Source organism: Malaya genurostris, chromosome 3 (genome assembly GCF_030247185.1).
Source record: "Malaya genurostris strain Urasoe2022 chromosome 3, Malgen_1.1, whole genome shotgun sequence".
NCBI lineage: Eukaryota > Metazoa > Arthropoda > Insecta > Diptera > Culicidae > Malaya > Malaya genurostris.
The window spans coordinates 295,795,299-295,809,323 of record NC_080572.1 but is presented as its reverse complement, the minus strand read 5'-3'; the positions used below and the strand labels follow the sequence as shown (position 1 = coordinate 295,809,323).

General features: G+C 36.2%; 1 protein-coding gene across 1 annotated transcript in view; it reads right to left on the bottom strand.

The window, feature by feature from the left end:
- LOC131435401 (uncharacterized) overlaps positions 1-14,025 on the bottom strand; it is a 132,021-nt gene that overhangs the window by 103,058 nt on the left and 14,938 nt on the right. The window lies entirely within an intron of this gene.

Here is a 14,025-nt window from a genome sequence, read left to right as displayed (position 1 = left end):
GCGGCATTAGATATTTTTCCATTTGCACTCAGTTATCGGAAAATTCCGCAAACAATTGCCTGATAGGTACACTAATAAAGTCAACAAGTTATTTTGGGAATTCCGTTCTGAGGTCCATGAATAAACGTACAAAAATTATTCGAATCTCTGGATCATATCAGAAGCACGATTGCAGGTCATCAAAACGGAAGTAGACACAACCAGTCCGAGACATCGATTGAAGTCGAAAAATTTTTTAAGAAAGCTATGGTCTGGCAAGCAATTTGTAGGCGCGGTAAGATTTCGAAACACTTCATCACCACTGCTTCAATGAACAGCGACATATACATCAAGGAATGTTTACAAAAACGACTTCTACCCATAATTCGAAGCCACAAGGATCCTGTTGTCTTCTGGCAAGATCTTTCTTCTTGCCACTACTCGAAATCAACGGTAGAATAGTATACTACCAAAAATGTCACTTTCGTCCCAAAAGACATGAATCCACCAAATTGCCCACAACTTCGACCAATTGAGGAATTTTGGGCATTAACGAAAGCACATCTTAGGAAACAAGTCTCGGCAGCCGAAACCATTCAACAGTTCGACAAAGATTGGAAAAAGTGTCAAAACTTGTCGCCAAGAAGTCTGTACGGAATTTAATGAGGAACGTTCGCAAGAAGGTGCGCCAACTAGTCTACAATGGCTAAGTAGCAAATGTTGAGAATAATATTCTGTTGTTGTAGTCTAATATTATCAGTATATCGAATAAAATTTGAATATCTAACACTTGTGAATTATTTACAGCGAAATCAAAGTGCGTCCATACTTTCTGGGACAGTCTTCAGGGCAGGGCAATAGAGAGTTAGAAATTGTCCGCCTGCTGAAGTACACACGACTACAAGAATTTCAACGGAAATACTATAAGTATGAATAGAATAAATGAAACATGTCCATTTTTACATATTTTTACGAGAATGCAATGTCGCTCATTGTATCAAAACCGTCGTCCGAGCACGAGAAAGACATAAGTCTTTCTCGTTGATTCTCGTTGATACAAAATATTTTTATAAAACTATAATTTTGAGTTATCTGTGAGTATCTCATACTACTGAAAATTTTATCATAAATTGCTGATCATATTTTCGATATCAGTTAGAAAAAATTATCTTGTTGGGTTAAGTACAACAAGAGATATCCTTGATTAAGTTCTACCAATTCTTGTACAGCGTAAATTTTGAAAAGTCGTTTTCACGACAGTAAATATAAAAGCATTATACCAAAATAGATATAACCTTCCTAATTGCACACCAGTATGATTGTACTGCGATCTTTCATGGTGTCCTGTTATTTTGGAATAGAAAAAAATCGGCGGCTTCTCTATTGTTCTTCAGTTTCTGCTGAAATCCAATACGAAACCGGGCAACACCGACATAGGTTTTTGGTCAGTACCCATCACAATTAGTCAAGTTATTTTTCATTTGAAACCTCTTTGGTCATCATTCGTAGCATAGTGCAATTGCGTACATAATGACCCGAATGAAAATTCACCGACAAGTTGAAAGTACCACTCATCAGAATAGGTTCACGTGCTCGCGTTATTAGAAAACAGGATCGTGCATTTTTTTTCCTACTGTGCATGATTTGTTTGCACTACTTCGAGGAACATTAGAGGCCACGTACTAACGGCACCTCAGCTGTCGGTTCGAACACACCTCTTTTGATCAGAACTGTATTCGTGACGGTCTCTGCCCAGTTGATTGGTTGATTCGATCTATTTTCCATGTTGATTTTACTGGATTGCTGACCATTCCATAATCTCCTATCATGATAAACATTTTCGAAATGATAGTTTGGCCGCCTCCACCCCGTGGCATGCGCAAAATCGTGGTCAATTTGTAAATGTTAATGTAATTACCGGCGAACTGGCGCTTAAAAAAATTAAAGTGTTTATATCAAAAAGCAGTGATCGTAGTTTGGTCAGTGAAATCATCAAAGAATTTGAATCATCTTGATCTTCTCGAAAACAAAAACTTTAGCAAAAACCAATAACTTATTTCCACTTCGCTAAACCTGCTTCTGCTAGTGCAAACCCACTAGCGTAGAGACAATATGCGGAACCACAAAAAAATACGACCACTCATGGAACAAAGGAATCACAACTCCTGTCAGCACCATCAACCACCATGTCGAAAGATTTGCTCACCTTTTCTTTATTGGATGACTAACTGATTGACTAACTGGCTAACTGACTAACTGACTGACTGACAGACTGAAACACCTTTTACTGCTGCAATAGTCAATCAAGTGAATAGCATCCCCGACGAAAGAAGCATATCAGCATACCACGTCATCCACTCTACCGCTTGAGTGCATTTTACAGATGCATCCTGCGGCACTAATGGCCATCAAATTCACTTATCGCGTGCAAAGTTTGTACGTCTTCGCTAGTGTCGCAGGTCTTCGTTAGCATCGAGTGTCATTGATGCTTATTGATTGAGAGCACAGCTCCATTACGCTTTGATTTATGATCATACACGTTAAATGGTATGCTAGCATAAATGCTTCAATTATTACGGCGTGAGACTAAATATTTTGTAATATTCCGTTTAAGTGCTTTGATTTCATTAAAATTTCGCATAATAATTTAGCGAACTGCGAATATACCAAAATCAGCAATAAGTGTGCAAATATGATTTGATGCGTGATAACATTTTTCGAAATTTTGTAAGACGTCTGTCGCCTAACTTCAAATATCACTTTTGTATTGAATTTGAATGATATCCGAATTAAGGTTTGGAAATAATGAAAACTGACATAAAAATTCCACTCTTCGCTAAGCTTGCTTTGTTTATGGTACTCACAAAATGCGAAAGTTTTCAGATTGGAGTCCTGCCTCTAATGAATGCAGATTTCGTTTCGAGCCAATTTTTAATAAATATGTTGTATACTCGCCACCTTTCTTGATAATAGCCTTATACGTTCTGGAAGGATTTTCGAACAGTTGTTTTCGCGTATTCAATGGACAACCGCCTTAAAAAATAATCTGGTTCAGCATGAAAGCTGCTTAAATCGGATGTGTAATGGCAAGGATTACCAAATTTGAACTATAATAAATGAAGGAAATGAAAATAAAAAATGAAATCGAAGTTTGACCAAAATACAATATGCATATCGATGCTAAGCAACTCGTAATTCTGAATCATATTTCCATTAGCCAAAACTACCGTTTTGATCAGATCGGAATCTTTCAAAATTGAGGTTGATGCTGCCCCATGAATTAAATATGTGAGCTTAACATCATCTGACAAGCGTTAGCAGCCAAATCGAGCCAAGAATGTAGATACACTGAAGTTTAATTTTACGCGAGGGATACATACCGCGTTAAAATAAACGCGTTACTTCGGAAATCCACGTAAAAAAGTTGCAAAACTGAATAATTTCTGTTTATGCCGGATGTCTTAGAAATGCATAAATGGTGCAATCACAAAAAAAATCTACTTTGGGACTGAGATTTCCGAAATCGAAAGAAATATCTTCCAAATGTCTTAGAAACGCATGAAACGTTGAGATATGGTGTAATCTCAAAACAAAACTTTGGAATAAAAAACTACTGCGAGAATTTGAGACAACGTAACTTTAGAAATCCGCATAGAAAAAATCGCAAAATCGAAGAAAATTTTTTTTGACGCCAAATGTCTTAGAAATGCATGAAATGCACCAGATCTGGTGTAATCTAAAAAAAATTTGTTTAAAAAATTGAAAATTTTCTAAGAGTCAAAAGATGACTTCCGAAAACATCAGATCTCGACATGTATTTCTAAGACGACATGTATTTCTAAGACAAAACAAGAAAAGTAGATAATTTCGCTTAAAAAAACCGCGTAACTTCGAAAAACCGCTTAACTTTAAAAAACCACGTAACTTCGGAAATCCGCGTAACTTCGGAAAGCAGTTTCCTGCTAATATTAACAACATGTACTGTGTAGAGTGAGAAAATATCAATTACATATAAACGATTTCTTCCAGGTTATCTTTGATTTGTATGTTTGCAGTAGTGAAAGTGTGATGATATGTTTCCTTCGTATTCGGAATGGTAGATGAGTGTTGCATATACGCTCAAAGAAGTGTATACGATCCTTCGTACATTTGTCTTTGGTAAGGGCACAAGTTAGCCACTTGTATCGCTGGTCACCTACGTAAATCAATTAACCAGAATCTAGGGCTTGTGATTTGTGAAGGGCGTCAAATTTTTCAGAATGTCTCAAAATTTAACAAAATGTAACGACAACTCATTTCAAGAAATGGTTCCACATTTTTTATAAATTTACAAAAAAAATGATTTCAAATATAATGTAATTCATTTTTAATTTACCTTTTTAGAGGATAGATTTAGCATAACGGATGAATCAATTAAGTCATTGCCTTTCTATCTCCGCAAGTTTAGCTGGCAAATGGTTAATAATAAATATCCTCTATAAATAAAACAACAAAAGGGGGGCAGAGACACAACTGAAGGACGTGAAAACGAATAAAACTGGCATGCTTCTTTCACACTTTCAAATATCACCAATTGTTCATCAGTTCCGAACATCAATAATCAATAATGATTGATTATGTGAATTTTTGCAAATTTTATTTCTTCGCTTCCCGAATTGCAACGGTGATTCTATACTAATGTATGAGTTATTAACGACAAATATATTTTACCACTCAAATAACGCTGAACAAATGAGAGTTAAATAATGCAACAAACAATGTTATTTTTGTTTTTTGTAGATTTACCGACTTTAGAAATTTATCCGATGTTTACAACTGTTGAGTACTTTTCAGGTTCGAAATCCTGTTCTCAAGAACATGAGTTTAGCTCTATATTTTTGGAACTAGACTCAACTGTTAGAACTGAATTCAAAACCTGAATTCAGTTTTAAAATATAGTTTCAGAACGTTGTTTCGTTTAGTACAACTCGAGATATTCACGATTAAGCTCTACCCATTCTTCCACAGAATGGTTCAGAATCTGTCAATTTTTATTACTGCGTCCTGTTTTTACACTCTTCTCTAACCACTTGTGCAGTTGTTTATTCGTTTTCATTAGTTTGTTTCGAAATGCGTGGACTTTCAGCAGAACAACGTCGAAAAATGGTGTACAAATGGTGCACAGAACGCGGACTGTCACTGAGAAAGATAGCAAAAATGGAAGGAGTAAATGAAAAAGCCGTGCGAAATGCAATCAGGAAGTTCGGTGAGGATAACACCTTTAAGGATAAACCGAAAACGGGTCGAAAAAGGTCCTGCTAACCCTCAGTTGGATAAACGTATACTGAAGGCGTTCGAGCAAAAGAAGGAGGTTTCAGTTCGGGATGTGGCCAAAAAAGTGGTCACTTCGAAGTCAAATGTTCTTCGTGCTAAAGAACGTTTGAATCTTCGAACCTATAAGAAGCAGAAACAACCAAAACGTAGTCCGAAACAAGAAACATCGATCAGTCCGAGGGTTCGAAAGCTGTACAGTACGATTCTTGCTGTAAATTTGAACTGCATAATCATGGACGACGAAACCTACGCGAACCTCGATTACAAATCCATGCCGGGATCACAATATTATACGGTGCGAGAAGGGCAAATGTTAAACCAGTCCGAGACATCGATTGAAGTCGAAAAATTTGGTAAGTAAGCTATGGTCTGGCAAGCAATTTGTAGCTGCGGTAAGATTTCGAATCCCTTCATCACCACTGCTTCAATGAACAGCGAAATATACATCAAGGAATGTTTACAAAACGACTTCTACCCACAAGGGTCCTGTTGTTTTCTGGTTAGATCTTGCTTCTTGCCACTACTCGAAATCAACGGTAGAATGGTATACTACCAAAAATGTCACTTTCGTCCCAAAAGACATGAATCCACCAAATTGCCCACAACTTCGACCAATTGAGGAATTTTGGGCATTACCGAAGGCACATCTTAGGAAACATGTCTCGGCAGCCGAAACCATTCAACAGTTCGAAAAAGATTGGAAAAAAGTGTCAAAACTTGTCGCCAAGAAATCTGTACGAAATTTAATGAGGAACGTTCGCAAGAAGGTGTGCCAGCTAGTCTACAATGGCTAAGTAGCAAATGTTGAGAACAATATTCTGTTGTTGTAGTCTGATATTATCAGTATATCGAATAAAATTTGAATATCTAACACTTGTGAATTATTTACAGCGAAATTAAAGTGCGTCCATACTTTCTGGGAGAGTGAAAAATTTAATTTTTTCAACAACTTATCTTAAATATATGTTAATGAAATGAATACTCGTTCAAATAAATTAGTATCCTGATGATAGGGAAAAGGCTTGGCTCTCCACACTCCCCTGCACCAGAAAGCTCATAATCGGAACTCCCTGGTTATGGACACATACATACCTAGCTTGGAAAAAAATTCTACTGAAACAAAAAGAAAAGCCACGATGGTGACAAGATGAGGCTATTACAACTAATGTTATTTACTATTTACGCTATGCTGGAGCTCCCAGTGGAATGTAGAATTCATTTTATGGGCACTTACTCCATTTCTAGCACTTACAACGCTAACAGTAGTATATTTATTTGAACAACAATTGGAAAAAAAAACCCTTGAATTGACTGTAATACCAGCAGCTCAAAAGGGCATAAAAATCTCTTCTACTTTTTAGATTGCATCATTTAAACGAAAACACGGTTTAGCAGTTGGTTGATCGAGAATTTTGTGCACAAACAAGATAGCATAGATAAGCTTTAGGGATGTATGTATTCATTTACACCATCAACTGAAAGTTTCCTTAATAAAATTGGGAGATGTACGTTCCGTACAAAAAGATATGTTATTGAATTCTGGGAATCTTCAAGACTATCTTTCAAATGTAGGCATTGTTCTACGTATATTTTTCAGTATTCCGGCAACGAACTGCTTAGGAAAAGGATCTTGTTCTTGTTAAAAACGTATTTACGCCCATGTTTAGGTCTATACAGACCCAATGCTTTTGAACTACTGTTATAAAATTTGATATTGTTTAATGAATATTCTACATTTTCTTACAATGGAGCTAGAAGTTTGCACTATGTGCGTGAAATTGCAAATAGCATACCGATTTATCTAAAAGAAATGTTCCGGAGAACAAGAACGTTTCATTTTGAGTATTTACGATGCGAAAATTGTAATAATGAGTTCAAAACCAATCGAATCAGATATAAGTAAATATAAATTGTTGAGCGAAAAATTTATTTTCGACTGTAGTTTCCTTGCTTATATTTTTTTCCAAAAAATGATGTATGAGACACTCATTTGAAATCATCATTTTGCTGAAGGTGGTATGTTGCTACGTTTTGGCGTTTAAGAGTTATATAATCTTTTTTGATTTTTTGTAAGGCAATTTGAACACTAAATGAGCTAAAAAAATAACATCCTCTCCGATTTCCCTTCAAACTTTTTTTAAACCTTTTAGAAACTTTCTGTTGAAAATTGATATTTGAAAATTGACATGTTTTTGGTGAAAAAAACAATCATAACTTTCGAATGATAGCGTATATGGCAAAGCTAAGTTGAGGAAAAATTTTAATTTGATTTGGATTAAGTTTTAACTATAGTTTTATGCTTTATTCACATAAATCGGAATGCTATTTGCCATTTCACGCACTCTCCCGCACCTAGTGCAAACTCGTAGCTCGTTTGTAAGGAAATGTAAGTTAGAATGCCAATTGCTTGCAATAAATCCTTTCTCTTGATTTAAGCTAGCACTAAGCTTTGAACTAGGTTATAAGTTTTAACAAATTGTAATAAAAACATAAATTTTGAACATTTTGACTTTAATTTTAGATTTAAGTTTTAACAATTCTCCCAAAAATCTCGTTTGTAACAACTGTCTCCGTTTTTCTAATTCGTTTCCGACAGTACGCTTCTCTACACTCACAATTATTTCCCGTCACTCGCTTCTTTAATGTCGTTTCATCGATGACAGTGCTACCAGCAGAGATGCCAGATATTTTCATTGGAAATTAGTATTGCCCTAAGACAAGACCTGACAACTGGCTTCTTACTCTTCCTTCCAAATCATCCTTCGCGTCATTTTCACCCTATGGAATAAATACCAATGTATCGGCTACAGTGTAGCTATTTTTACAAATTTTTCAATAACTATATACTAAGAAAAAAATATTTAATAAATTTTAATTTTTAGACTCCCTTTTTGATTTGAAATAAACATGAAAAATGTTTTGGTGAATACATTTTTTTTATTATATATAAATGCTTGAAAACAATTAATTGAGCTCTGATGACAAAACAAGCAATATCTCATGTTGGACGCAAAATCGAATCCATTGTTGACGTATTACCGGATCTTTTGGAAACCGGAAAAAGTCAAGTTTGGATAGAAATGCTTAGTGCGACCACAGTGTGTAACACAACAGTTCATTCTTCTCGTAAAACTAAACGCACTTTCGAGTTTACACTAATTTAAAAATGCTTTTTTGGTCACACTTTAATTCACTAAAAAGAAAAACGGCTTGATGCTGATTTTAATTAAACAGTGCTGTCACTATAAACATTTATTACAAATGATATTGAAAAAAAGTGAAACATTCTTTGAAAATTTTAATTTTCATTGGTGAGTTAAAATTATACATTTCAATAAACTTGTTTTCTGATTTTCTTTATACTTGGCATCATTGCTCGCGTACCCTGCAAAAGTTGTTTCTTTCCACAATTTGCGGCTAGCAACATCAAAATCAGCCAATCAGAAACTGGTCCATTTTGGAACAAAATCAGCCCCTCCAGTTGTCAGGTCTTGTCTTAAGTATTGCCCTGTAAAAAATCTGTATTTATCTGTATTCACTAATAAAATAAAAGTTCAAATTTTAAATTTTGGCGCAAAAATTAGTTGATTTTATGATTTTAGTTAGTTATTTTGTAAGACAACTAAAAAAATCTTACTTTTGCTAATTTAGATTTTTTAATTCTCATTCCCTTAATAATAATAACATATTTGTTGAAATGACTATTTTTTTAGTTGAATTCACAAATTAAACGTGCTGTCATATCTTAGCTAAGGCACACATCATTCCCATTCAACTAAGTTTTTAGTTGAATTAGAGGAATAAAACGTTGTTTTCAACCAACATAAATGGTTGAATTTGCTTCTGCAATTTGCAGCTATATGGCGCACTGTCACCGAAAGAACTTTAACACCGTAATGACTACTAGCCACTCGATGAAAAGTTTAGAAATTTAAATATGGATATATCGTAACGAATACGAAAAACATCGAAACAACTTACAAGCAGTTTCAACAAGACTGTCCTTTTCAGCTTTTTAATGCATTGTTTTGCTTATACACTTCTCAGGAGTTTTTGGCCAATAAACTTGTTGATAAAACAAATTTCATTTCTGTTTTCTTTGTGCTGTCCTTCAGTAATAATGGTGATGAATAAATAGAAACAAATTTTCTGATTTTAATAACAAAATTAGTTGTCAATGAGAATTTCGTGTTAGATTGAAATATTACTGGTTTGTGTCCAGGATATTCGCCAACTAAACACATTCTCTAAAAATAAGAGTTTTTTTCAGCAAAGTAAATTCTTAATTTTAACAAATTTCATAATTATTTTGGAAATTTTGTTGTTAAAATCAACTAATTCAAAAACAGTAATACGAATTAGGCGCAGAGCTTATTTCGGTCGTTCCGTGTAGCTACCATTTTCAACAAAAATGAAATTACTTCTAAATAATGATTATGAAACCAGCAAAATATAATTTTGTCTATGAAAAAAATACGCCACTGGTCACATCCCGATATTGTCAACAACCTGTGATAAGTCTTGTGATGAGCCGGGCGAAAAGACTCTTTTCTGCATACTCTTAACATGACTATTTAACTAGGGTAACCAGTTTTTTGCTGCAGAGACACCTGGTGGAGGGTAAGATAAATGGATGGACCATTGACAAATCATTCAACGGGTCTGTACTGATGGTGTAAATAATTCCTACCCATTAGTCTACAAATTGCGGCCTTGACACACAGCAATATATCTTCATTAGCAAACTAACTGGTCTTACGTTTCATTCCAGCCTATGAAGTAGTATTTGGTATTTGGTGGGAAACTATAAATAATCTGTCAGGTCGGAAAAAAAAACCTGTGCAATAGTTTCATTGGTACTTGAATCTTTCACTGTTCAAAAACTTAAACAGCGATAAGATAATAAATTTTGATTATTGAATTGATTGAAATTACCGCTGTTTCTTCTGGATGCAGTTTATGCAGTTTTAACCTCCTAGCAATCTGTATCCTAGTTTCGTTTGATAGCCGATTAAGTTGCAAATTGCTGGCACACCTACTAATAATGTGGGAGCCACATTCCGTTCGCGGATTCCTGGTCTGATTTCTACATCACTCTGTTTGCCCCGCAACCAACCGTGTTTACTGATGATTATTATCATGACAGTGTACGTCGAATTGATGTATGCTGAAAACAAACCTAATAATTTTTTTCGTAGTGAAATAGATCCGTGCCGCCTCCGGCACTGGGCCATGAAAGCTTCCCATGCGCGAGATCATCGGAAACAATGGAAGAAAGTGTTCGTACTCGATCGGAGGCCAAAGGTACTGAGCTGAGGTACCATTTCGGGATTGTTGTTACCTCCGACCTGGAACTACCAAAAGACTGGCGAAATGATAAAGCTCGGTCATTTCGAAGTCAATTCAGCATCGCGTGAATAGAGCGGTAAATCTTTTAATTTTTTATGCTAAACAGGTGTAAAGGTGGCACGGCATTCGAAATATTTCACACGTTGCCAACGCCGTGGCCTGCAGTGCAATGAGAGCGGACACAATGAAAGTACCGTACAGTGTGGTGGCATCGACCACTCGGTGTCAAATTTACTAACTACACCAGCTTTTTAATTACTGACGCAAACGCTTTGTCATGCTTAGTTACTCCAAAGTAGCACGGTATAGTTTTGCCAATAGTACACTTTTGAGTCGGCAAAAGAAAAAGCGCATCTGGTTGTCATTCCTGGAATTGAGGTCTCCCCGTTGTACTGTCGTTTAAATAACAATAACAGAAGGAATTGGGTCCGCGTGATGACGACTCCCATAACCTCGTAGCCTACAGCCACTGCCGGTGATCTGCCGGTACGGTGCGTCGTCGATTGGCACGGGAACCAACAATTCCATCTTTTTATTTCTCCGTTTTGCTGAGCCAGTATGGAAAATGTGTATCATATCCATTCCACATTTTAATGCGGTGGTAAATTACCGTTCCTAAACCTGTTGAAGCACAACTAAAACTTCTACTGTCGAGTGCGCAAAACCAGACCCGAGTGTTGATGAAATACGCAGCTCTCTCTCTTTGCGGCACGGCATCGGATGGCGTGATCATCAACAATGGAGAATATGCGCAAAACACTTCCATAATCTATCCAATCCGGATCCCCGCACGGTTACTCCGCTACAGATCAGAAAGCCAAACAACGATGATTTTTCTTCTTGTCTTATTCCAAATGCATACATAAACTGCACCGTACTCGCGAAATTCTAATGATTCACCGATCGTTTGGAGAACAATTGGTTTAAACAACGCCACGAAAGTGCTTTCATGACTTCACCACGTTCCCAACCGGACTACCGCGTTTGAATATCTCTGATGCCGGTGGTTAGCAGGTACCTTCTCCCAGCTCATGATGGAAGAAGCTTCATTCTGCGGTGCGACCTTTGGACTGTTAAATCTGCAGCTTTAATGAGCTGGAAATGCCCATCATTATTGACGTTCATTGTTTGCGTAATTTTCGTTTAAATTATTTGTTTCCACTTCGAATATTATCACTTAAGATCGAGCTATGAATTACACATTAACACTAATTGCAAAACGCAAACGTATTTGAAAACGATTCCGGAAGCTCCACCTTTGGCAGCGATGGATTTTATTACGTTCCAGTGCAGTAAAATTTCGGCAATGTTCCACGGAACACTTCCAGCTCTAATACCACGGTTTTAGCGGTTTGTTTCCGTTAACCGGTACGGATGCACAAGAAGCAGTGCGCATTGTGCTCTCTAACCTACTGCTCGATATAACACCGCACAGGAAGATAGAAGTGCAGTTGCCCGAATAATTGAGAGTGGGAGGAGGTGCTGCATTTGATTTAATTCCATCGCTTTCGAGCCGTACTGTCTGTATGATTACGTTATACGGAGGTAATTCGACAGCAAGTACGATATTAATTTCTGATCATGGAAGACGGAGACAGTTCAAGTTTGGGTCGAAACTAATTTCGATAAATGTCGTTTCACCGAAGGTCATTCCATCGAATGCGTCAAATTAGTTAGGGAGTCAAATAAAAAAAAAATTCTATGACTTACTTTACTATGGGGCGCTTTTTCAAAATTTACTCTCTGAGAGAGTGATAAGTTTTTGATCGTGAATATCTCTTGCTGTAACTAACGTATCGACATCATTTTTGTTACATGTCATCTGAAATACCATCATCAATTTATGATAACATTTTCAGTTGTATGACGTAATCACAAAATATCCAAAACCAAAGTTTTCTTAAATGTTTGGTGTCAAAGAAGAAACCTTATGCCGCGTGTTTGCCTTTCTCCTACCAGAGCCAACGGTTTTGATGTAGTAAGCATCATTTCATTTCTTTGTTAGCTACTGTACCTATCCAGTAAAAGGTTGCCACTTGATATATTTTGTTCATTTTTGTCTGCGCAGTTGACTGAACAGTAAGTGATTCCTTTGAGTATCGAGAATTCAGTTTCTGGATAAAATTTCAGAATTTAGTTTCAGATACAGAATCAAGCATTCATTTCAGCTGCATGACAGTTTTATTGTGCATCGTTCGCAGTGTGAACTTCGAACAAGAGCGATTGCGTCATCCAGCTGCTGGTTGTTTGCATTGGAGAAAAATACAACGAAAAGTGAACAAAGATGGGGAACATTCTACAAAATTAGCCCTTCAAATCTAATTTGTTATTTGAAGAACTTTTAGAATTACTTTTCATTTGAAATATACAAATCGGAAGTGAAAATAGTTGGTTTAGTGAAGGTTTACAGTCTGATAGATTCTTATTAGAGAATTTTCGCATACTGTTTCGGCTTTTGTGACGTGAATACGTCTCACTTTACTATGGAGCGCCTTTTTAGAGCTTATCATATGGATGAGTGGTAAGTTTTTGATTATGAATATCCTTTGTTCCATTTAAATAATTTCCTCTACATGTCATTGGAGATATGATCAGCAATGTGTGATAGAATTTTCAGTAGCATGAGGTAACCACAAATAATTCTAATTAGAATCGCATTTTCCCTAACTATTTCATAGGTGAATAAGCTAGCAAATTGATACTTCATTCATTCTAGCCTGCGTAATTGACAGTTTTAGAGCTCAGTTCTGGATTTCAAATTAAGAATCCAAGACCAGATTTTCTTTTTTCATTTCCACAATCCAGATCTTATCTTTAGTTCCTCGTTCAGAATCCAAGGCCAGAATCGAGTTGCAGAATTCTGAATCTGCAGCTGAAACCGAACTTTAAAACTGGATTCTGGAACTGGATACATGGTCTAGATTCTAGACCTGGGCTCTCAAACTAAATTTCAGAAATGAATTCTGGATTTAGTAAAGCTTTCGACCGTACTGACACACCATTACATCTATACAAACTACAAAACTATGGCATAGAACATAGCCTTCTGGAATGACTCAAATCATACTTGACAAATAGTGTACAAGTAGTTCACTTCCAGAACATAAACTCTGAACCAATTAATGTAACATCTGGCGTACCTCAGGGCTCTCACCTAGGGCCTCTTCTTTTCATTTTAAATATAAACGACATTTCCTTCATACTCAAAAATCTAAAAGTGCGTATATATGCAGACGACATGAAACTCTTCATGGAAATTGAAAATCTCAACGACGCTGTAATATTCCAGAACAAACCCATTTTGGAATATTGCAGTCTAGTATGGAATTCATATAACAATATTCACAAAGAACGCATTGAATCGATACAAAAACATTTTCTTTT